The sequence below is a fragment of the Meleagris gallopavo genome, chromosome 5, assembly GCF_905368555.1.
Source record: "Meleagris gallopavo chromosome 5, MGAL_WU_HG_1.1, whole genome shotgun sequence".
Taxonomy (NCBI): domain Eukaryota; kingdom Metazoa; phylum Chordata; class Aves; order Galliformes; family Phasianidae; genus Meleagris; species Meleagris gallopavo.
The window spans coordinates 1,395,059-1,417,824 of record NC_139408.1 but is presented as its reverse complement, the minus strand read 5'-3'; the positions used below and the strand labels follow the sequence as shown (position 1 = coordinate 1,417,824).

At 33.5% G+C, this 22,766-nt stretch overlaps 1 long non-coding RNA gene across 2 annotated transcripts in view; it reads right to left on the bottom strand.

Moving 5' to 3' along the window:
• LOC146544202 (uncharacterized) overlaps positions 1-22,766 on the bottom strand; it is a 182,105-nt gene that overhangs the window by 152,127 nt on the left and 7,212 nt on the right. For both annotated transcript variants that reach the window (XR_014883325.1, XR_014883326.1), the window contains exons 2-3: positions 18,334-18,612; positions 2,240-2,444 (exon numbers count right to left, since the gene is read on the bottom strand). This is a non-coding gene — a long non-coding RNA (uncharacterized LOC146544202). The remainder of the gene's footprint in view (positions 1-2,239; positions 2,445-18,333; positions 18,613-22,766) is intronic.

The window sequence follows — 22,766 nt, the reverse complement described above, 5'->3', positions numbered from 1 at the left end:
TTGAATTGTCTTGGTTTAGATTGTACAGAAATCACAATACTGGAGAATATGCACAATAGCAGCTTTTATATTGTGGGATACTAATGCAAATGTTATGAAAGAGGTGAATCAACACTATTGGCATTATGATTAAAGCAGAAACTGTCACTGAAAGAATGCTAGTGAAATAATTTCAAGAATAAGGTCTAAGATAAATAGCATACATGCTACATTTTGATGACAGAAGTGACAAAACTTTGACCAAGAGAAATTCATTGTTAATGAAAATCGTTGAAAAGATAAGTGGAAAATCCTAATGACATTATTCATCTATCTTTCCTATTTCAAGTGAGTCAGTGGAATGTCCTAAACTGCCTGTTTCAAGATGCTTATAAAGAACACAAAAGCAAAGTAATATATAAAATTCTATTAGTTTAGTAAATGCTAAAATTGAGCACATTTTCTCCCTGTTGCTCATTTTCCCACAAATTTGTCTTACTTCGGTCCAAATGCCGTATTTCTGAAGCAGTTCTAATTTAACTCAGAACTCATTTTTTGGCAAAGGAGGAAACAGGAGAACATATAACACAATTTCTTTAAGTGAACTCAAAGTCCTCCAGTAGTTGTAGTTTCCGACTCCTTCCAACTAATGGTCCTTAGCTTTCTAGGCAGATGTGCAGCTGAAAATGCTCATCTCAAATTTATGTGGTAAAACCAGATTCTAAACAGAACAAAACAGAATCTGAGCCTGTATTCGAGTCTCCCATTTCGAATTCTAGTCTGTCTTAAAAAAAAAAAATAATAAAAAAAACATTTGAGAAGGTGAAAAGACTCACTAAAACTACTTCAGAAATTTTCTCAACTTGAACAGAACAGAAAAATTATTTCATGCCACTCCAAACATGCAACGGATACAAAAAAAATCTCTCTCATCTCTTCTTTCAAATTTTGTAAACACAGTTATTAATATTTCCAGATGAACTCCATAATGATATGCGTTTTTAGCATGAAATACATTCATCTTCCATTGGATGCTTGTATAAAATGCAAATGTGAATTGCATATAAACATTTAACTTCGGCTTTAGTTCTCCTTTCACTGCACTGAGAAGTACAGACAAGAATTTTCCAAAGAATTTTTGTCTTTCAGAGAAGATGCAAAAGCATTTTGGGGCTGTGCAGAGAACAAGGTTCTAGAAACTATACCTACTTAAAACTGACAATTTTAACTGGTTTATCTTTTACCTACATCAGCTCACCTACATGGTTCTCTGAATGATGGAACAAAACCCTTTTGCTGCCCACGGAGCTGCAGAAGGTCTACAATGATTGGATAAAAATGTTGGAGGCCAAGACAGCTTCTCTGAACAACAGTGCTGGAGTACACTGACTTGAAACGTGCTCAAAACTATAGCCTCAGTTGCTTTTTAGATACCCATTACATGAATTAAGGCCTCGTAGACCACAGTTCAATAATTAATGGTCTAGATCAAAAACATCCCCATGGAAAAAAGACGAAGATTGATTAACTGTTTATCAAGCTACTGATTTGTTGTGATGTTTAAAAATCACTGGTGAATCTTCTTGCTCCAGTGTATGGGAATATGTACAAGTTTGATCTGTGTATTTTAAATTATACTTATCACAATGAATGTAGAAGTATTATTATTCAACCTTCTAGGCTTACCTGAAAAGAGTGTATTACCCTAAAGCCTATTGAATTACCAAAGAATATTATAGATGAAAAAAAAAATTGCATAGAGTGTAACTTCAAAATACTTCGTTATATGGTTACAGCGTGATATATTTCAAGACAGATATTTTAGCTACAGAATATTTATAATTAAATGCCTAGCCTAATCAAACTTGGCTGTATTTTCAAATAACCCATGCCTCAGATAAACTTAGAAATAATATTCCTTGGTAATAAATCCTCAGATACGCGTATTGTTAGTACACACAAAAATAGGCATAATCATTAGCAAGGCTGATTTCTAGGTAAAGAAGTGTAGGTTAAAGAGCAGGAGGGCTATCAGGGAAGAACGTTCACTGAGAGAATTTTTCCTTACTTTCCTTATTATATAAGAGCATAAATATAACCCCAGTTACATTGAATTGAATTACAAAGCCTTGGAAAAGAGTGGGTTTTTTTGTTTGTTTGTTTTTTTAAATAATGTATAGTTACAAGAAAACAATAAACCAGTGGTAGCAATGAAGGTAATTTGGAGATGCGTTCAGACATGCTAATAAACCAAGGTTACCTTTTCAATTTGATTTCGGGATGCAATAGTCTCAGAATTATCCTGCCCTATGCAGTTCTTAAATACTGTAAATCTGTCAGAATTCTTGTCAACAATTTTCTACATGCAGCTGGAAACGACACCTTCATTTTCTTTTTGTTGAAACCATTGTGAAGAACCAGGTCATTCACTATCCGAGTTACTTTCCTCATTAATGACAGATGGTCTGAAAGAAAAAGAAAAAATAAGTCAATATTGGGCTTCAAAATGAAAAATGGACATATCACGCTCCCCTTTCCGTATTATCTTAAAAATACACACTGGCCTGTCTTCCCTTAGATGCTGGTATTTTCTGAAATAGTACCACCGGCATCTTACTAACCATGACATAAGCTGTAGCAAGCTGTCTGCAGTGATAGCCTGCATAAATCATCATTCCTGAAGGGAACAGATGTTCAGGGTATGAAAGAGTAATACCACAATTTAGTCATAATTAAAATTCACCTTAGCATGCCTCTTTCAGTGAGCGGAGAGGAACATTTCACTTCTCACCTACAAAAATGAAGTGCCTCTCATTTCCTCTGCTTTGGAAAAATTAAGGCTGACCCTCTCATACATCACTTGAATTTCATATCTGACACTGCATCATACAGATGACACCTTATTTCACATTAACTGTTTGTTTCCCTCTTTTCTGAACACTAGAAATTGACCTCTAAGTGGTGTAGCGCTCTGCACAAATTGCACTTACAATTAAATCTTTAAAGAATATCATTGTACATTGCACGCAAAATATGAACAGGAAGGATCTAGCAATACTGCAGCAATAAACATTTTACTGATAATAACGCATTCAAAACTTAAGAACTAGTGGCCTTTAAAAATTATTAAATAATCTAAGTTCACTCAAATTAATGGGAATGAGATGACTCAGTTAAAAATTTGATCCTTAGTTTTGTAATTGCAATTGACATTAATGGAATGTATCCATGTACATATGTTCAAAAATCTAAGTCTCATACTGCTACTACTGAAGTTGAACTATGTAGGTGCATGACAGTTCTTTTGAAAAACTGTTTCTATTCACAACTCTTTATATCACGAGCCCACTTGCTTTATATCATGAGGCTATCATTTATATCATGAGGCTACCTTCTTATTAAATACGGCGCATATGTTGATTACATTAACAGATATGGATTCTTGAAGCCACAAAAATATAAGCAGCCCAGATTTCATGATGATTTGCTGGTCTAAGACAAAACACTGTTTAGTGTTCCACCAACACTGATATAGGCAATGAATGTAATAAAAATAAAAAAGTAAACCATGGATTAGTTTCTCTGTTAAATCTCCTCTGTGACTGTCAACATATGAAACTTCACAGTGGATTCTAAAGTCAATGGATCAGATCCTCAGTGCAAATTAGATAACATTACTAGACTGAGTTCTGGTACAGTCATTTACCATGACTGAGGATGTGCATTTACAAAACTATTAATCCAGTGGGGGTCATTTTGTAACCGAAGTTATTTCTCAATAAGTAAATAAGTTTTAGTTTGAGGCATTTACAAACTAGTGAAGTATGTTTCCCTCCACAAGGATGCACCTACGTTAACTTCCTAATTTAAACAAATACTGAGGAGCTTATAGCTTCCACTTAATGTACTTGGATTCACATCACAGAAATGTTTCAGAGTACGCAAACTGATTTGGGTGAGTAAACATTTTACTCTAAGCAGTTCCATAAGTCCCTTGCATAGACAAGAGCTAGCACAGAGTAAAATCTCTTAAATTGTGTAGTGTGGATCTAAGTTACTTTGTACTAATTGCTTTGTTTCACAGATCTGATTTTTATGTGCTGTACTTGTTAACACAGATATAACATAGAAATAATTTTCCTGATTTTTTCTCCAGAGCACTTCTTTTTTCCTTGTAAATTTACAAATTTTGTCTTATATTTAACTTTCAAGCAGCACACATACATTTACGGTTGTCTGGAACGTATTCTGTAGCCACCGTGAAATCCAATTGGCATGGGCACATTATATTAATTTGTTAGAAATCAGCTGCTAAAATTCAAAGCATTCCCATTGTCATTGATCAGGTTTCAGCATCAAAGGACTTTGCCATCACCAGCAGTAGTAAATAGACAGACTCCAAATAGTATTTCACTCAGCATACACAAAACTAGAACATCAGTTAGAATGCAGACAAACAGCACTGGTTCTTGCCTCTAATGGCTAAATTAACAATGCTAGATTGAGAAATGCAGAGACTGCACTGAATGCAATTAACAACCTTGTGCGTTTAAGTCCTTACTGAACAACTAGGAAGTGTTCATTATTACCGATTTATTATTCATACAAGAAGCACGATGGTTTTTTTTTGCTTCTTCCATCTTAGAAAAAGGAATCCTGAAAAGTTGCACACGATCACAAGAAGTTTCAACTAAACATTTTTTAAAATCACATGCTCAAGCATCAAAGGATATCAACCACTTATAGAAAGTTTCAAGTCCATGAATAACAGTTTACGAAGATATTTTTCTTATGAACATGATTTTTGTAAAAAGATTGTTTTGGTTAATTAGGTAGAACACCGTTTCCCCTCAGCATATAAGATGGCCTGATTAGCTCTTGGCACCTCTATCGTTACCGGTTCCAAGTGGTATGTGACTGCAGCACTGAAGATGTATCTCAAAATTAACATGAACAGCAAACCTTGAATCACATATACACTTGACCTATCCAGAAAACAAAGATCTTTTAACAAAGAGATGGTTAAGACCAGTTTACCTACTGGTAGAAAAACATGTCTACTAACATTGGAAAACAGATCTTAAGACCTCAACTAATTGACACGAGTGAGTTAAAAGATGGATTGATTGTCATCCACAAATTTTTCAAATGGGTTTATTTTCAGAAATGTTTCAGAAGGCTTTCCCTTGGATGAGCGAGCTCTAACATGCATTGACAAAACCTAATCTAAGTCTATTCTGTGATACTGGATAGGACACCAATGAATTCATTTTATTGGACAAATATTATGTGCTATTTCTCATACAAGGAAGCGTTACTGCTTGGCTGAGGTTAAACGTAAAAGAATGTTTTTCTGTTTAGGTATCAACATTAATAAGGGTAGTTTGACTTCTTCCTGAGCAGACTGATACTTGGAAAAGAACCGGCAGCTGATTGAAATTATAACGAAAGATGACAGAAGGTGAAACCGACACAGACTGCTTGGCCTTGAACGATAAGAGCACATAGATGCCCTAAGGCAAATTTAGGAAGATTACTGCTGCCTAAGCCAAAGAATGTGATGAAGATACATTTTGCCTACCCTTTAAGGTTATATCTAAAATACCCCTTAGGGTTGGTGGGAGAATTACTCTCAAAGTCAAGCTTGTCTATGCTCTACCATATAAGCCTGCAGGGAGGCTTCAAACACAACAGGAATAAGCCTTCTAAGATACAAATGGACAAAAAATGCTAAGTATGACCACTGTTCCTAGCCAGGGCTGAACAAGACGTCAGTGAGTCTGTTACACGCACAGAGAGCGGTCACTACAAGGCAGTGAGGATGCTTTCACTGTTTCAGAGCAATGTAGACATAAAATCAGTCACTTGAGTGTCTTTGTGCTCCCTTATTTAAATTACTTTTGCTAACTGAAATTATCAGAACATTAATGCAGCTGCACATCCTTATGCCACCATGATCCTTCCTGATTTGAGAAGTATGACATTTTTTTCTTGGGTTCACAAACCAGGAATCCACTAGCAAGACATATGAAGGCTGCTCTGAAAATAATACCTCCTATTTCATTACATTGTCCCACAACATCAGTGGCAGATGTTGGTGGTACAACAGTAGAAGTTCAATCACCAATATTCCATTACATTTTGTTGCTGTGCAAAAAATGGCAGCAATAGGGCAGTCTGACAAAGTGGCATCTGGCACAGAAGTGCAGATGAAGGAAAGGTGTGGAACTGAATTCCTTTGTGCAGAAATACACAATAATGCCAGGCACCGTATCAGTTTGAAGACTGTGGATTACATTGCTTATCTTGGCAGGATTGCCCTACTGCACCCCTTAGATGGTCCAGATTTAGCACCTCTTGACTTTCATCTGTTCAGGCCAATAAAAGATGGACTGCATGGGCAACATTTTCCTAGCAACGGTGATATTGTATCAACTGCTAAACACTGGGTCACCTCCAATGGTACAGATTTGTACGAGTGAGGCATGCACACTCTTCTTCAACACTAGTGAAAACGCACAGCAAATGGAGCTGACAACATTGAAAAATAGTGCTCTGTAGCTAAGAATTTGCTTTATCAAATAGTGTTGTCATTTCCATGGAAACAAACAGGAGGACTTACTTTCAGAGCACCCTACACAGAAAAGAGAGGGAGAGACAGAGATTCTGATAGAGGCACAGTGAAAGGACATGATAAAGCAGTCACAGATGCAGCATGAGAAATTTAACTAACATAAAGGGAAAAAGAATCACAGTAATTGTTTGGTATTGTGCTTAATGTTAGTTTTGAAATGTCTAAACAAGATCAGCAATAACTTTGGTACAAAAAGTGAAGATGAACTCAGCAAACTGAAATTACTGTTAGACCTGCAGATAGAGTGCTGTATAGTCAATGGACATACAGATGGTGTGTATATTATATATATATTATATATATATATATATATATATATATATATATATATATATATATATATATATATATATATATATATATTATATATATATTTTATATATCCAGGAGCTTGGCTAATATAATTTATATTGGAGTAATGAGAGAAAGTCACTCACCCTGTCCTGGGCTCGCAAGATGAACTCCAATGGAGCGGATTCCAGAGAGATCCTTCCCTACTGGCAGTCAGCTCTTAAATGGCTCTAGGAGAGGTGCAGCCAGGCTCCACCCCTTCCTGCAGCACAGGTGAATTGCTTTCACCTGTGCTCCCCTGGCTGACTCATTGCTCACCTCAGGTGATCAATCAGAGGTTCAGGCCATGATTCAGCAGCCCCATACAAGTGCATTACCTAAGTGGAAGTAACTGTCTCAAAACACATGGTAACTTTGGTATTGCTAGTGCTAACTAAAGTGGTTGTAAATTTTTTAAAATCATCTCAAAATGTCAGAATTATAGTTCATATCTCTATTTCATGTAATCCCTTCCTGCAGTATAAGGATTCCGAGTGATATGCTATCACAGGAGTTTGCTAATAAGGTTGATGAATGTGGCTTACAGAATTACAAATACAGATTCACAGAGCACTTACATTTTAATTTGAAATTCTCTATCTAAATACTGAACTGATGATTCATGATCTAAATCTAGGTAATGTATAAACATTAAATACATTTTTCAATACAATAAACTTATTTCAAAACATAGTTGCTCAGTTTTTTTGTTTTCCCATCACCTATGTCCTTCACTCTCGACTGTTTTACATCATCACTGCATAACAAGATTTATAGAGTTATAAGAAACTTTCTTTAAGCGATAATAAAAATGAATAGACTTCCAGGCTTAAAGGAACTACCAAATGGTAATACAAATACACTGATATAGTATGATATGTACTGTGTTATTTATATGTACACCCAATCTAATTTCTTTCCCTTTTCTCACATCCTGCTAGAAATAAATTCCAACAAATGTATAATTGAACTTTGATAACTTCGTAAATCCAAAATTTAATCTCAAAAAATATTTGTTCCTATTGATCACAGGACATAATTTCCCCAGTTAATACTTTTTAATAACGATTCCCAAAACTGAGCAATGCATTTTATAGGGAGCAACACAGTAATGCAGAAATGAATCTGAAACTTTTTTTATATATAATGTAACAAATTACAAACTTCTCTAAAATTTATTTATGAAACAAGAGAAAATGTCTAAGTTCCCTAAAATATTAATGTTCTAGTAGTAACAACACGTAATGTTCCATTCAATTACGTCTTCTGTTCAAGTTGCAGAAGCCTCTGTATTTGGGAAATACATTACGCCCAAGGTCACATTCCTGGGTTAGCTAAGTTTACACTCCCTTTTCTTTAAGTACTTCAGAATTTTTTGTTTCTGCATGTTCAGAAGTGTCATTAATTGCCATAGGCACAATGGCTATATTTAACTAATAATGACAGCTGTTGTCATTAGATTTTAAACTCGTTAACACTAGTCTGACATATTATTTGAAGTATGTCTTAATTCTAAATTTGATTAAAATTATAAACATCCCATCTTTTCTGTCAATCAAAATATTTCATCCCCCTGCCCTGAAGTTTTCCATGAGCTTTTCAAGAAAAAAGTCATGGTATTAGGATTCATTAAAACTAAAGAGGACCTCCAGCTTGTGAAAATATTCATATATTTTTCCCAAAGCACAAATATAGGCTTAGCTTCATCAATGAATGATGAAAGTTTCCCATAATGGTTTAAGTGACAGAAATCATACACTACTTTACAAAAAACATATTACATATTCTTAAAAAAATAAATAAAAAATGAAGATTCTTTTACTTTGGGGAAGAATTGAAAATAAATACATGATTAGCCATTGTAATTTCTAATATTAGCCCAAACAACTTAAACAGGGAATCAATACTAAAATTTAAGCAAAGTTTCCTATGATTACATTCAAGTAATCCAGCAGCAATGAAAATGGTTTCAAGAAATCCAAAATATGATGTTGGTAGTTTAAAATAAATAGTTGTTTTTTTTTTTTTTTTTTTTTTTTTTGCCATTTCATATGAATTTCTCCCTTATTTGCACTCAAATCTGAAATTACTGCATCAACAATGACAAAAACATATAGAGCCTAGGTGAAAGGTGAAGGCTAAGGTTACAACTTTACATCTCAGCCCAAAATTCAGCTGATAGGTTGACACTTGATAATATAAACATTTTTCTTCTATTTGGCAGGGAAATGAGAGAGAACGTCTATTGAACTTCTACATTTCTCAGATCTAGAATAATAAGACCGTCTCCTTGTGGATGAGGAAATACTTCTCCATTCTGCACAGCTAGCAACCAAATTTTGTTTTGGAGGATTTTATACCAAGGTTCAGAGGTTTAAGTATAAAATATTTCAAATAGATTCTTAGTAAAGTCTGTAAGTTAGCAGAGATAGAGGTCTCAATGTTTTGCATTAATTAAAGAGTGTTTCATCTTAATGGTCCTGCTTAGTGCAAAGGGACTAAGGCAAAGGTTCTACAGACCGAGATTGTTAGCTGATTATGCAAAAGATATGGACAAAATTGCCTTCCAAATCCTGGTTCTAAATAGCTCTCAAATTTACCCTGGATTTGTCTTCTATGACATGACTAGGAAGGTCAAATCAGACTACTCACTAAAAAGAGCCACACTTCGCACATTTAAATACATTAAATGCATTTGCTCTACGTTAGTGCTTCCATATTCCTTTCATTCAATAAATAATTTTAAGCTATGTTTGGAAAATAATTGTCCAGTGTAGAAAAAAGTATTATACATATATATATATACACACACTTTATTGTGTGTATTGCCACTTCGTACACATACACACACGTACATGTAAATACGTATTATCGTATTTGACTATCAGCTTACACCTTCTAGTTGTCATCTCTCATTCCAGAAAGCCTATTGTGTGCTCCTAGAAATCAATCCAGTCAATCAGTCATGGTGGAAAATTTATTCACAGACCAGAAACAACATCAAGCTAAAGCACGCCCCAAAGATTTCTCTTATTTCTTTAAGAAACTACCAGGGTTAATGCACAGGGAGACAGAAGCCAATGTCTAGGAAATAAAGTTTAAGCCAGACAACATACATTTACTACAGTTACCGAACCATCAATATGACTCCATGTCTAGACAGACATTTTTTATAAAAATCTGCTGTGGAAGTGATAGAGGGAACACTACATGCACTTTTCCTTTTGGTGTCAAAAGAAGCAGCAGTCTGCTAATTGTGAAATCTAAAGGAAAAGAGATGCAGCATTTTAAATGTGGGATCATACCATCAGATTCCTGAACCTGAAACACTAAAGAGTTGAATGCCATTGAGTGGCTAGAAAGGAAACTTTAGAATCACAAAGGGTTCCAAAATAGCTCTGAAGTGGATCTTCGCATGTCAAATATATAATCACAACAAGAAAGGGCTGTAAAAGTCTGCAGTAATAATTTGGATATAGTTTTTCAATGATAAAATAATGAAGTACGTTATCTCTCAGAAACATAATCTAAAATATAATCTCTGTTATATGTGCATCTCTCGCAACAATGAGAGGCTCTGTTATTCTAACTTTCAGGATATGATTAAGCTACTACTTAACTAAAGCATCGAAGACCATTTTGATATATGAAGATTCAAGAATAAAGTTGTATAGCTTCCAATAAGTCCTGTGATGTATTTTGAAATCTATTCAAAAGACAAATAAGTTCATAATTGGGAATGAAATATATATCTCTGCATACTTTTATGATAGATAGCATTTTTTTTCAGATCAAAAACCAGTACAATTGCACTTAAATAATAACATTTTACAGTAATTACAAGAAAAAAATGTAGTAAAAGGTGTTAATTTCAAGATCCTAGCAGACATGTATTTTTTCTGAATATTAAGTGCAACAACTTCAGTTCTTACATTTTGAACGGAAAAAGAGCTTGTTCTAAGTGTCTGTAGCAAGAATACTGTTATTTAGAATGCTGCTTGGAAATGAAACATTTAGAAATCAATCAACAATTAAAACTGTGAGCATCACCCATTTTAGTGACATTTAATCCTTACAGAAAAGAAGTCCTATTTTCAGCATACTCACAGACATTGTTGTTAATTGGAACTTGTCATGGTGAAGTATTAAATTTTGTAAATCACATGGCATCTAAGTGTTCTTTAACGGAAAAAAAATCACGTATCTTAATTTCAATACAGACACAAAATGCAGCATTAAGAACACTAAACCTCGACTACTTTTTTTGCTGGGGTCTTTTTCAAAGGGTATCAGTAAAAAACAAAATAATTTTCGTAATGTTTGTTTTTACTTTTAAAGTATGGCAATGAAAACATATATATTATACAACTGTAACTCGAAAGGGAAGAATATGGGCTAAGTTGAAAAAATGTGATAATTTATGAGCAAATTGTTTCTATATCTGCTCACAGACACTGGCAATACAGCCTCAGAATTATTCAATCATGCTAACCAAGGTTAAAACGTTTATAAAAACTACTGTTGAACAAAAACTAAAATGAAGGTACACTCATCCACTATTAAAAATAGTAAATGAATATAAAGTACACTATCTTAGTTCTTCCATTGTTTAAACATACTCAAAACATTATTTTTAAAACTGTATAACGGTGAATTTATTTTGAGACAAGAAAATCTCATACATTAAAATAAAATGTACTTTTATGGTAAATGTCTTGACTAAAATGACTAGACTGATTCTTGCATTTTTTGCTATGTTTGCACCAAAAACATGATATAAGCATGCTTGCCAACACTCCTAAATGAATAGAATGGGACATAGTATCTTTTAATGCAGTCACCAAACTAACATAGCAATCAGTGTAATAAAACATGAATATATTTTCACTTACGGTGAAAAAGCCACAGAACACAAAAAACAACTTTTAATACAGTCATCCACAGCATAAGATCTGGAGGTAAATCATAACCAATGCCCTACACCCTAGCAATAAAATGGATTAATTAGATGAGGTGACCTATATGATCTGCAAAGTGGCTTCTTTGCTGAAGCCTGGTCCATGTCACTATGACTTACAAAAAAACATATGAGCATGGCACATCAACAAAAATATTTTGGCCTAAATGCTGTCTTTAGAAAGTGATTCGGCTTAAGATCAGCACAGCTATGTTAGATATTGTATAGAACGAGTACCTACAGGTGAGCTGTATGTCTATCACTACAGTCATAAAAATACAAAGCTTAACTCCACTTTTCTGAAGGCTCCTACAGAAATCACTCTCAATAGTAGTACAGTGAATTAGTTCTGAGTATAACTGGTTTTGGACTGCAGTCCAAGTACACAATCAATTAGTCATTCAAAACTCCTTTATCTCCAATTTAGTAATTCTCAAGCATGTTCAAGGTAAATGGCTAACACAGAAAATGAAAAAAATACTGATCGGAAACTTACACGTGGCCATATTTTCTGCAATAGTAGAAGTGGTAAAATGCACAAACATTTTATGAAAGAGCGATAGCTAATTGATTATTTTCTTCTGCAAGGCTACTATTGTTACTAGAATTAAATTAAATAGAACTTATTAACACTTTAAGTTCATAACTAATGAAGAAAAATATGAAGCAGTATACTGGACACCTGAAATTCAATTGCAAAGACACAAGGGGGTTACAATAAAAGCTGACAGTAGAAACAAGAGGTATTGAAAAGAATAAATAAGAATACCTAATATTTTTTAAAGTACAGCAACTGTTATACATACAAATGCCTTCAAACAAACACATGTATATGCTCTCCAACATATTTCCAACGAACCATCATTACATACAAACACAGATGTTCATCATATGTAAATTACATGGAATAATAACATACCACAGAGCATTAACTCTTTGGCACAGTTCTGCAACATACAAGTTCTACAATAGTCTCTCCAAAATACGTTAATAATGCTTGAGACTTGGTTCTTTTTTGTTAGCTAATTGGAATGACACTTCAACTGATATGTCACCTGTATATATTATAAACATTTAAATAAATCAACAGAAGTGAAAGCTTTCAATTTTTATCTCAGATGACAAAATAAGTTAACTATTTCTGTATTCTATTTCATTTAACCCAAATTTCGACTTAAATTTTCCTATCTAAGAAGGGTGAGGAGGTGAATAAATCCAAATCAACTGGACAAAGCCATAATTGGGAATTCTAATTATTCTAGGCATTTACATCTCTTGAAGCAATGAAAGTATGTGCAAGATGATATGCCTTTGACACACTTTGTGACTGGCTGAATATTTAAAATACACATTTCAACAAAGATGCTGACTTTGCAAATATTTGTGTGTAACTTTACATATAAAAGGTCTAATTTCCACGTGATCACTTTTCAGGGTTGGGATATTGGATTATATCATGCAAAAGGGATTTGCTGACGAAGTTTGAACTTGTTGTCTATGCATTAAGAATTTTAATGCAGCAATCAGTACATTCAAACGGACAAGTTATGCCACCTTATTCTCTCTTCTTAGTCTTGGGCTAGGGAAAAAAAAAAAAGAAATACACAGTCTGCCTCTCTAATATTTATACATCTCTGCAATCTATCTTCAATGTATTGAAGATAATTTAAAAAATATTTCTGAGTCGTACTCTCATTCTATGTATAAATAACAAAAAATATAAGCCAGAAAAAGTACTATGGGATATTATTTAGATAAGTAACACTTTTAACGTCAGTTCTGATTTCTGAGCACGTGGAATTCTACATTAGTGTAATTTTCCAGCTCTATTAAAGATGTAAACGGGAATATAAAAAGGCCTATTTCTGATATTGGTGGTTTTTCTACTTACAGCAGTGACTTTTTCCCGTTATACTTACCCTTTTAATGGACACACAATATGTTACTTTGTGCCCAAGCTCACCTACTCTTTCTTTTCTCAAAAGACAAGGCACATCTGCCACCTGCTCTAGTCTGTGTCCCAGCAACAACTGTCGAGCAGCAAAAAGATTGATTATCAGTCAAAAACCATTCAACAACACCAGATTTTGGTAGGTTAAGCTTGCTGATCCAGCAAGAGATGGTGTGAAATTTTCAGTAACATGTGCCAACATTTTGGTGCTAAAAGAACAGCAGTGCGTGTTACAGTGAAACACAGCCAAAGACAGCAGACAAAGCACAGAAGTTTTTGTTTTGAACTTGGCTTAAAAGAGGAAAATGAAAGAAATAAAATAAAGAATGAATTTGAAAATCTATCAGAACGTTCAGCTATATGCTGGCCAGTGAAGATTTTGTAGCAAATTATAGCAATGCTCATACAAAATTACTGAAATAATAGTATCATTTCAGTGATACTCAGAGTGCAAATATCAGTTCTATCGTACGCTTTTCAAGAATAAGTAAAAATATCTACGTCTGAATATATAGACCATTCGCTATAGTCATTCTAGAAAATGAGTCGTCTATATCAGAATAATTTTCATGTTACCAGAAGAGTTTATCGCATATAAAATTGATGATGTAAGACACTGGCTTACTAACCTAAGTTTCATGCCTGCATATCCCCATGAATATTTACATATCCCTTCAATTATAGGACATAGATCATAAAGGCGCAACTAATGAATATTAGATTTTTATGGATGTACAAAGAACTATACACTAGTCATTTTCTTAGACAAATAGTTAGCAATGAACGCTATATAGATATCTTCCTGAAGTGTCCTCTGCACTAAATAGTTCCAATCTGCAAAGGATTTAAAGAGCGTGAAGATTACATATAAAGAACTAGTATGCAAAATATACATTCACTAGTAGAATTATTGCTCTTTTGATTTTCTTCTTTGCTATTCCTGACATTTTTAATAACATATCTACCTTTACACTTACAAGATGATACAAACTGAACACTTTCATTTAGGTTTCGACAATTTTTCTTACTTGCATTTCTCACTGCAACTAGACCTATACGTACTCTACACTAATAAATGTTTTGCTTCTAATAATACATTAACTTCTATTAATTAACAGTTCTTTAACACAAATGCCAGTTGAATTAATCATCTAATATAATACCCGGTTGATATCTTCAATCTGATACCTTCAAACTCTATTTAATTTTATAAAACGGTGCCCCAAATTTGTTGCAGAACTCTCAGAATGGACTTCGTGATATTAAAACATGACAAAGACTTATTCGTGTTTAAAATGTACATGATTCAGAAACATCCTTTCCCTTATTAAAAACAAAACAAACAAACAAAAAAATCCAACAGAATTAGCAGACTTAGAAGGGAATGAGGAGAAAAGAATATTGTTAAAAATAGTCTTACTGAAAAATGTAAAATTAATACGGCATGATAAAGCAGATATTCCATGTAGCCAGAATAAATGTTGAAAAAATTATAAACAACAACATTAATAAATCCAATCTTACATTCTGGATTATTTTTACTAGTGGAATAGGCTTAATTAATTTTGTCTGTTTGATGTCACTGAAACTAAACAGTAAATTCAATAATCTCTTTAAATTTTCACCATTTAACCTCCTGCAGGCTCCCTAATGTCTATTCAGATCTATATTAAATTAAGTACCAATGCTAATGAAGGGCAATAAACGTGGCTGTCAGTAGATTTTTCTTTCATTAAGCACATTATCCTCTTACTGAGCTGTAAATGAGTAAACATTAGTTTTGTTAAACCATGCAAAAAGACAGAATGAAAATAATTTTGTAATTGCAACCCTTAAGCCATTTGCTGGGGATTCTTCATTTTGGTTTTGTTTGGGCTGTTCTTTTTTTTTTTTTTTTAATCTTTTTTTTTAAACGGACCTAAAAAAGTCTCTTCAGTTGAAATATAAACATCGTCGGCATCATGGGGTATGTCTTTAGGTTCTAGTGCTCAGAGCTGCCTGCCAAGAACTCTCATTGTGCAGCCATGTTCAGAATCAGCTTTTTAGTGCACTCCTCCAGCAGCTAAATGGATACAGGAGGTAAGGAATACCGATTACAAACATACTCATTTTATGATCCTTTTTAATCAGAAAAATAAAAATAAAAATTGGAAATCAGAAATCTATTCTCAACTAATTTACCACTCTGCACCATGAGTAATTTAGTATTTAAGTGATGATCACTGGAAGTCATAAGATAACAAGATGAGGAAAATACATACCCATAAAAGGATTGTTTTAAAAGGATTGCCTTTAATGACAAGCAATATCGTCTGTTATTCCTTTCTGTATTTCCATAGCTTTGTTTCACTTAGTGTTTATAAGAATTGTTAACAAGTCAGATTTTAGGAATAGTGTACAAAGAAAGAAGAATTTCATGTGACTTTAAAGGAAAAAAAGATTTGCATTGGGATTTAAAGCAAAAGCTATAAATGAAGTTAATGCATGTAAGAAAACTTATATTAGATGCCACTGGATTAAGGACAGAGGAACTTTAGCAAAGACCTTCCTTTTGCCATTCATGTAAGCTATGACTTCGATTACATTTGGCTGCTGCTTAATAACTTCAGATACTTCAAATGCCTTCTGGACATGCCAGAGTTTTGAAACAGAGAAACAGAAAGCACTTCTCATTCTGCTGAAAAAAAATCCAGTTTAGGATTTTACAGAAAGAATCTAAAATTGTTGCCTTTTTAAATAATATACAATTATTAAGAATGTTTGTAATTGCGCAAAAAAGGTAATCTGGATTTATAATCATTAAAATTCTTCAGACTGTAAGAATTTAGTTCTTAGCACTTGAGTTAAAAAATAGAAATTACAGATAAATCAGGTTCTGTCAAGCAAAATAGATTTAGTCTATCCCAAAGTGAGTTTACTCTGAATTTCCTAGAATACTCGAAATACAGTTCTATCACCCTATCATGAAGTTCTTCTATGAAATATTTATTAATATTTCTTAAAACCTATCAGCACAAATAAAAATTGAAAAATTTTAGTTGATTCTGAGAAAACCTTCAATTACAAAATGCTCTCAGTGGACATTGTAGATTATTAGTTCTAGTTTAAAAAGTAAGCACCAACAATAGCACCTCTTAGGCAAAATTTCAATCAAATTGACAGCAATTATGCCTGTACTGTGACTGCAAAGACGAGCTAATTGTTAATTGTTTCTGTTTCCCTGATAGCACAATATGTATATTGCAGCTAGCAGAATAAAGTTAAATAAACTAACAGTTAATTTAAAAAAAAAAAAAAAAAAAAACCTAAAACATTTTTTAAACGTTTATATCAAAGATAACCTCTGTATAATACAACAGCAAGGCAATTTTCAGAAGAAAAATAAAGTGTGTGTGGGGGGGGGAGGAGGTTGGGGGGAGATTCATAATGAAATCTCATACTTCGGAACGAATATTTGTGACATACGGTCTCCGTCCTAGTCTGCAACAAGACGTTCCCATGCAATACTCAAAATTGGTTTGAGGCCTAAGATTTTAATCTCTCTCCCACGAAAATCCTTGGCAATACTCCCATTCATTTCAGGTTGAGCTGAACTGATACTTCACTTAAGACATACTGGTATGTGGGCAATCGTAACAATTTTATAATTGCCACATTTTCTAAATGTCAAAATGACCACATAAAAATGCAAGCCTTTTTGTCTTCTTTAAGCATTTCTAAAGTACGTCATGCCATCAAATTAGGGTAGCTACTTCTGTACTGAGTGCTCAATCATATTAATAGAAAACCCAGAATCTACTCCCTTTTAAAGAGTAAATACAAACTATCTTTTTGAGTTTTAGAGTTTAAGACTTCAATACATGTGGGGACAAATATATTAAAATATATATCTTATCATACAAAATTAGCAATGCCATATAACTCGGTGGTTTTCAGCAGTATAAGAAAACACTTAAAAACAAATTTAAGACCATTTGTACTCTACCTGAGGTCACGTCAGCACACAATTGAAGGGCTTACTGTAATCTTCTACGTTTGCCTACAATTTTCCAACCCAAAATAGAACACACTAATGAGAAAAAGCTTTTCACTTTAGTCATCTTCATGGCACATCCCAAAATTCACTTGTTTTCTTGGCATTTTCCAGATGAGATCCACTCATTCTTTGATTCAATACGGACAATCACGTTCTCCTTAAAAGAAAATCAACCTGATGAATATTAACCACCTATTATTATGCACGCTAAAAATTTTCAAGGCTAACTGAAATGCCTGTTTTACTGTAATTTTATTCTTCTTTTGGAAATGTTTGATTAAAGTCAATACATTTTTTAAAAGATGTATTCTGAGAACCTGTTAGGTCAAGAAACCTTAATAAAAGTTATCAAGGTCTGTTTAAGAATATCAACTAAATCATCATTACAAGGTGACCGAACTGCATCAAACATTAGATTAAAAGCAAGAGAGAAAAGCTTTGATTACCTTAGTCGACCTGTGGGAACACTTTGCGGTCTGTTTCTCTTGGATGATACTATAAGACAGAAATTGTCTGTACAGCTTCATTTGTAGCTGTCTGTATATCCGATAGACCGTCACAGCTCTGAACTGATTTTGTTTGATGTGTAGAACAGTCTTGAAGTTTTGACCTTCTTGATACAATAGCTCACTGCAGACACGTTTTGGGCAAATATAAGTTATCTAGAGCTTTGCTTCCCTTTAGTATTTTCAAGAGCTGTTTTTGCATAGGAACAAAGACACTTCCTAAAAGAGAAATATGATAAATATAGTCAAAATTCTACGCTCTATTTTTTCACTAGTTTACATTATTAATGACTGATTACAAGGAGTTCCAAAAACTTAACCACTGAAAAGCACACAACAACTTAACTGAAGTTGAAGAATACCTTATAAAAATGTGTTAGGAGTTTCACCCTGATTCTTGCTTCTGCAAATTCAAATCAATTTGCTTCCTTCAGAATTCAGCTGAATTATTAATATCTTTGCATAAGCCAGAATCATAACGGAAATTGTATACTGTGTTGTAAGATAGAATAGTGGTGAAGTTCAGTAGGTATTTCAGCAATACTACACTGCACTAGCACTGCCTTACAAGCCTTCCTTCATATGAAATGAATATAAAATTCCATCACAGAAATATTTAATTTTTAGAAGCATTTAAAATAATGAGAAAAAAAGCCCTCAAACTTTAAATTTGAGGCTACTACCAATGGCAAAAAAAAATTACTATAGACTACAGTTCAAAGACCTGGATGGAATATTGACCCATATGAAGATCATACAGTCTCACTTTATCCTCTCTTTAGAAGATCCGAATCACCACTAACGTAACTGTGCCAACAGCAGTATCAAAGATAAAGAAGACAGAAAGGAATAGGATGAGATCAAGACCTCCATCTCCTTTCGTATTCCAGTAATTCTTAACTGTCAGAATATTCTCTTTTTAAGACATATAAAAGATGTCAAAGAAGCAAGAACCTCCAAATTTGTCTGCATGCATTGCACAGAAATCCTTATACTAAATAAAATACTATGATCACTGGAATACCAAACATTTGAGTTCAATCAAAAAAATCATTTTAGTATTATAGCTGCATGTATTATGCTATGTTTCAAATTCTGACTAGTGACTGCAGGAGGGACTTTTTTTATGTCTTTTTGTCTTTTATGTCTTTTTTTTTTAAAGACTGTTTAGTTACACATTTAAACAGCAAAATAAATAAATAAATAAATAAATAAATAAATAAATAAATAAAAATAAAAAAACTACAAAACCAAAGGAAAATTTGTTTGTACACTGAAATCTATTCGTTGTCTTTTTTTCATTCAGTAGATAACTTCCTTCTCTTTAACCTTAACTATTGTACCAACCACATTGACAGAATTTTAACATTACAACTGGTATTAACTAGAGATTATGTTATTTTTAAGTGCCAAGTAAACCTTTACATAACTGGTCTAGCGCAGCCAAGGGCTATGACTTGAACAATACGTAAAGCTCCTGTTACTGAATGAGAGTAAATGCAAAGAAAACATCTACAGGATTACTGTAGATGTTTCTATCCTGTTCTTATTATTGCTCCTCAGTTTTTGTTCAGCTTTTTCTTAACAATTACTACCATCATAACTATTATTTAAACACACAGTGTATGTAAATCTTAGGATACCCAAGAATAACTCCAACACCCTAACTGAAATGATTTCAAAGAGAAAACAAAGGCATGCAATTATCAAGAGTAATTTCATTCTACTACTACTGCTGAACTGTTTTATACCTTGAGAAAACCCAAATTTAGACATAACACTGGTGCCCATCCTTCTGAAGATTAAACACAATAAAGTTAAGGACTTAATATGCAGAAATCTCATAAAAAACTTGTTATGAAATGGTGCTTAATAGCCAGGAAAAATGGCTTGGCACTCCTTAATTAAGCAAAATTTCTATCCAACTGAAGTGAATTTAAACTAACATGCGGGACCTTATTTTTATTGCTCAAGAAAAAATGCCCAGAGACACAAGGAGAAAAGGTTAACAGAAATTTAAGCGGGATATTAAATGAAAAAGTAACAAATAACTAACTAAACAAACAAAGAAAAAAAGCTAAAAATAAAAAAAAAAGCTAAAAACCTGAAGAGCTCTAACAACTTTTTGTCCCATTTACAAGCAATTAAACTGCTATTTATTCATGGACCAATCAATGAATACATTTTGTAATGACTACAACAGAAAATTTTACTACCTACCTGCTGATTTTTTTTTTAATCTATAAGAGATCAAAATTTTTATTTTTCTTCTCTAGTGGAATTTTACAATTATTCATTATTACCAAACTAAAGCACATTTCATCTTATTTCTTCTTTAAATAGAAAACAACGGTATACTAAAGAAAAGTCCATAGAGTTTTTCTAAGAAATTGATTTGCTCGTGGCTAACATTTTTTTCCATAACTGAAAAATATACTTGAACAGATATTGGTTCAGTAACAGCTACACAGGTCAAAGTTATCACACAGTTTTGGATGTGAATTCAACAGCAGGATGACAGTTGCCGAGGATTTGTACTACTTGCTGTCGCTTAGTACTGGTGTTGCCTGTCAAATTATTTCTTATACAGAAGCCATGGAATTTTTTATGGATAGCAATTACTTACAATATACAATGAAGTACATCAGATGTAACAACCATCCTTTAGACATTCATTATTTGGCTGCCTCCGTTATATCTATCTAGTCATCCATTTTAATCCAACTTACTTATTTATACTGCGTACTTAACAAACACATATTATTTTCTTTGTAATTTTTCAGTAGTTGTTCAAAAGATTTATTTTAATATTCTATTTAAATTTACATATTTAAGTTTACGTTATTCTTTTTACTTCTATAATTGCACATCCTGTGTGATTTCTCAAGAAAAGCGCTCTCTACATGGTAAAAGCATTTTATGTATCAAATATACTAAAAATGAAAATAAAAGCAATATCAGTTCTTAATTATAATGGAGGGGTTAAGGAAATCTTACATTTATTCATTATTTGCTTGCACTGTTAAAGCATTTCTCTCCAGACACATTTCGTACTTATTTGCACTTGCATTATTGTTGCATTACATGCATGCATGCTCCAGATAACCATATTAATATAGCTTTAAATTGACAGATGAGAATGGGACGTTTCAAGTACTACATTCCTGAAACATTGTCTGGTGCACGCCTGTATATAAATCGTCATAAAAACTGTGAAAATTCTAACCATGACTTTATTATACCCGCTGTATACATCACTTACATGATGCAAAGAAATGTCTGATGGCTTTATAAATCTAATATATTTATGAAAAATGCTTCATAATCATTCACCCAGTAAGTGATAGCATTATGTACGAAGGTGGCTCTGAAACTAATGCCTCCTATCTTATTACGCTGCCTAACAAGGCAGAGGCAGATGCTGGTGGTATGGCAGTAGAGTTTGAATCTTCCACCAATATTCTGTTAGTAGAGGGGCAGCCCAACAAAACAGCGTCTGACATGGAAGTGCACTACCAAGCAGTGGTGTGCCACTGAATTCCTCCATGCAGAAAAAATGGAACCCATTGACACTCATCATCAATTGCTGAACATGTAGGGAGACATGCGAGGTGGTGGACGGTGCATTTCTGCAGTGGTGACATTGATATGAAAGACAAGCCACGTTCCAGATTGACATAGCTGTCATATCACAAAATGAAGTGCATCTCGACCAGCTCGTCCCCACAAATTGGCCAATGTTGTGAATATGCTGAAAAATAGTGTTTTGTAGTTGAGAATTTGCTCTATCAGACAGTGTTATTGCGCTCTTGGTATCTGTTGTTATTTCCATGGAAACAAATAGGAGACATTACTTTCTGGGCAACCTACATACATAGTCTGTATCACTTTGGGAAGAACTTTCGTCAACAAATAATGCTGCAAACCTTACATCTGGCTAACTAGCGTCAAGTAAATAGTTCTCAACTCATACAAGCGCTGGGAATACAAAGTGATGATCATTTTCCTTTTATTAGGAAAGTCAAATTTCCTCCTTCTTTTGCAATACCATTTCTAATTACAGTTTATTATAAAACTACTATTTTTTCTCAAAAAGTACATTCTGAATAAATACACACTGTGTATGAAACCATAACCTACTAAATTGTTGGGAACCTTGCCAAAGGCTTGAATGAAAATTTTATCCCAGATCGCTGAATTGCTGAGTACAAAGAAACTGCTGCTTCTCTCTCTTTCACCTCCCCCACCAAAACCCTGTCGTTCCATGAAAACCATGAAAGATTTTTCTCCAGTACTCCTATGAGAAAAAAGAAAACTACGCTGCCGAGTTAGGCAATCAGGCCTAATGTAGGAAAAAAAATGTTTAAATAATG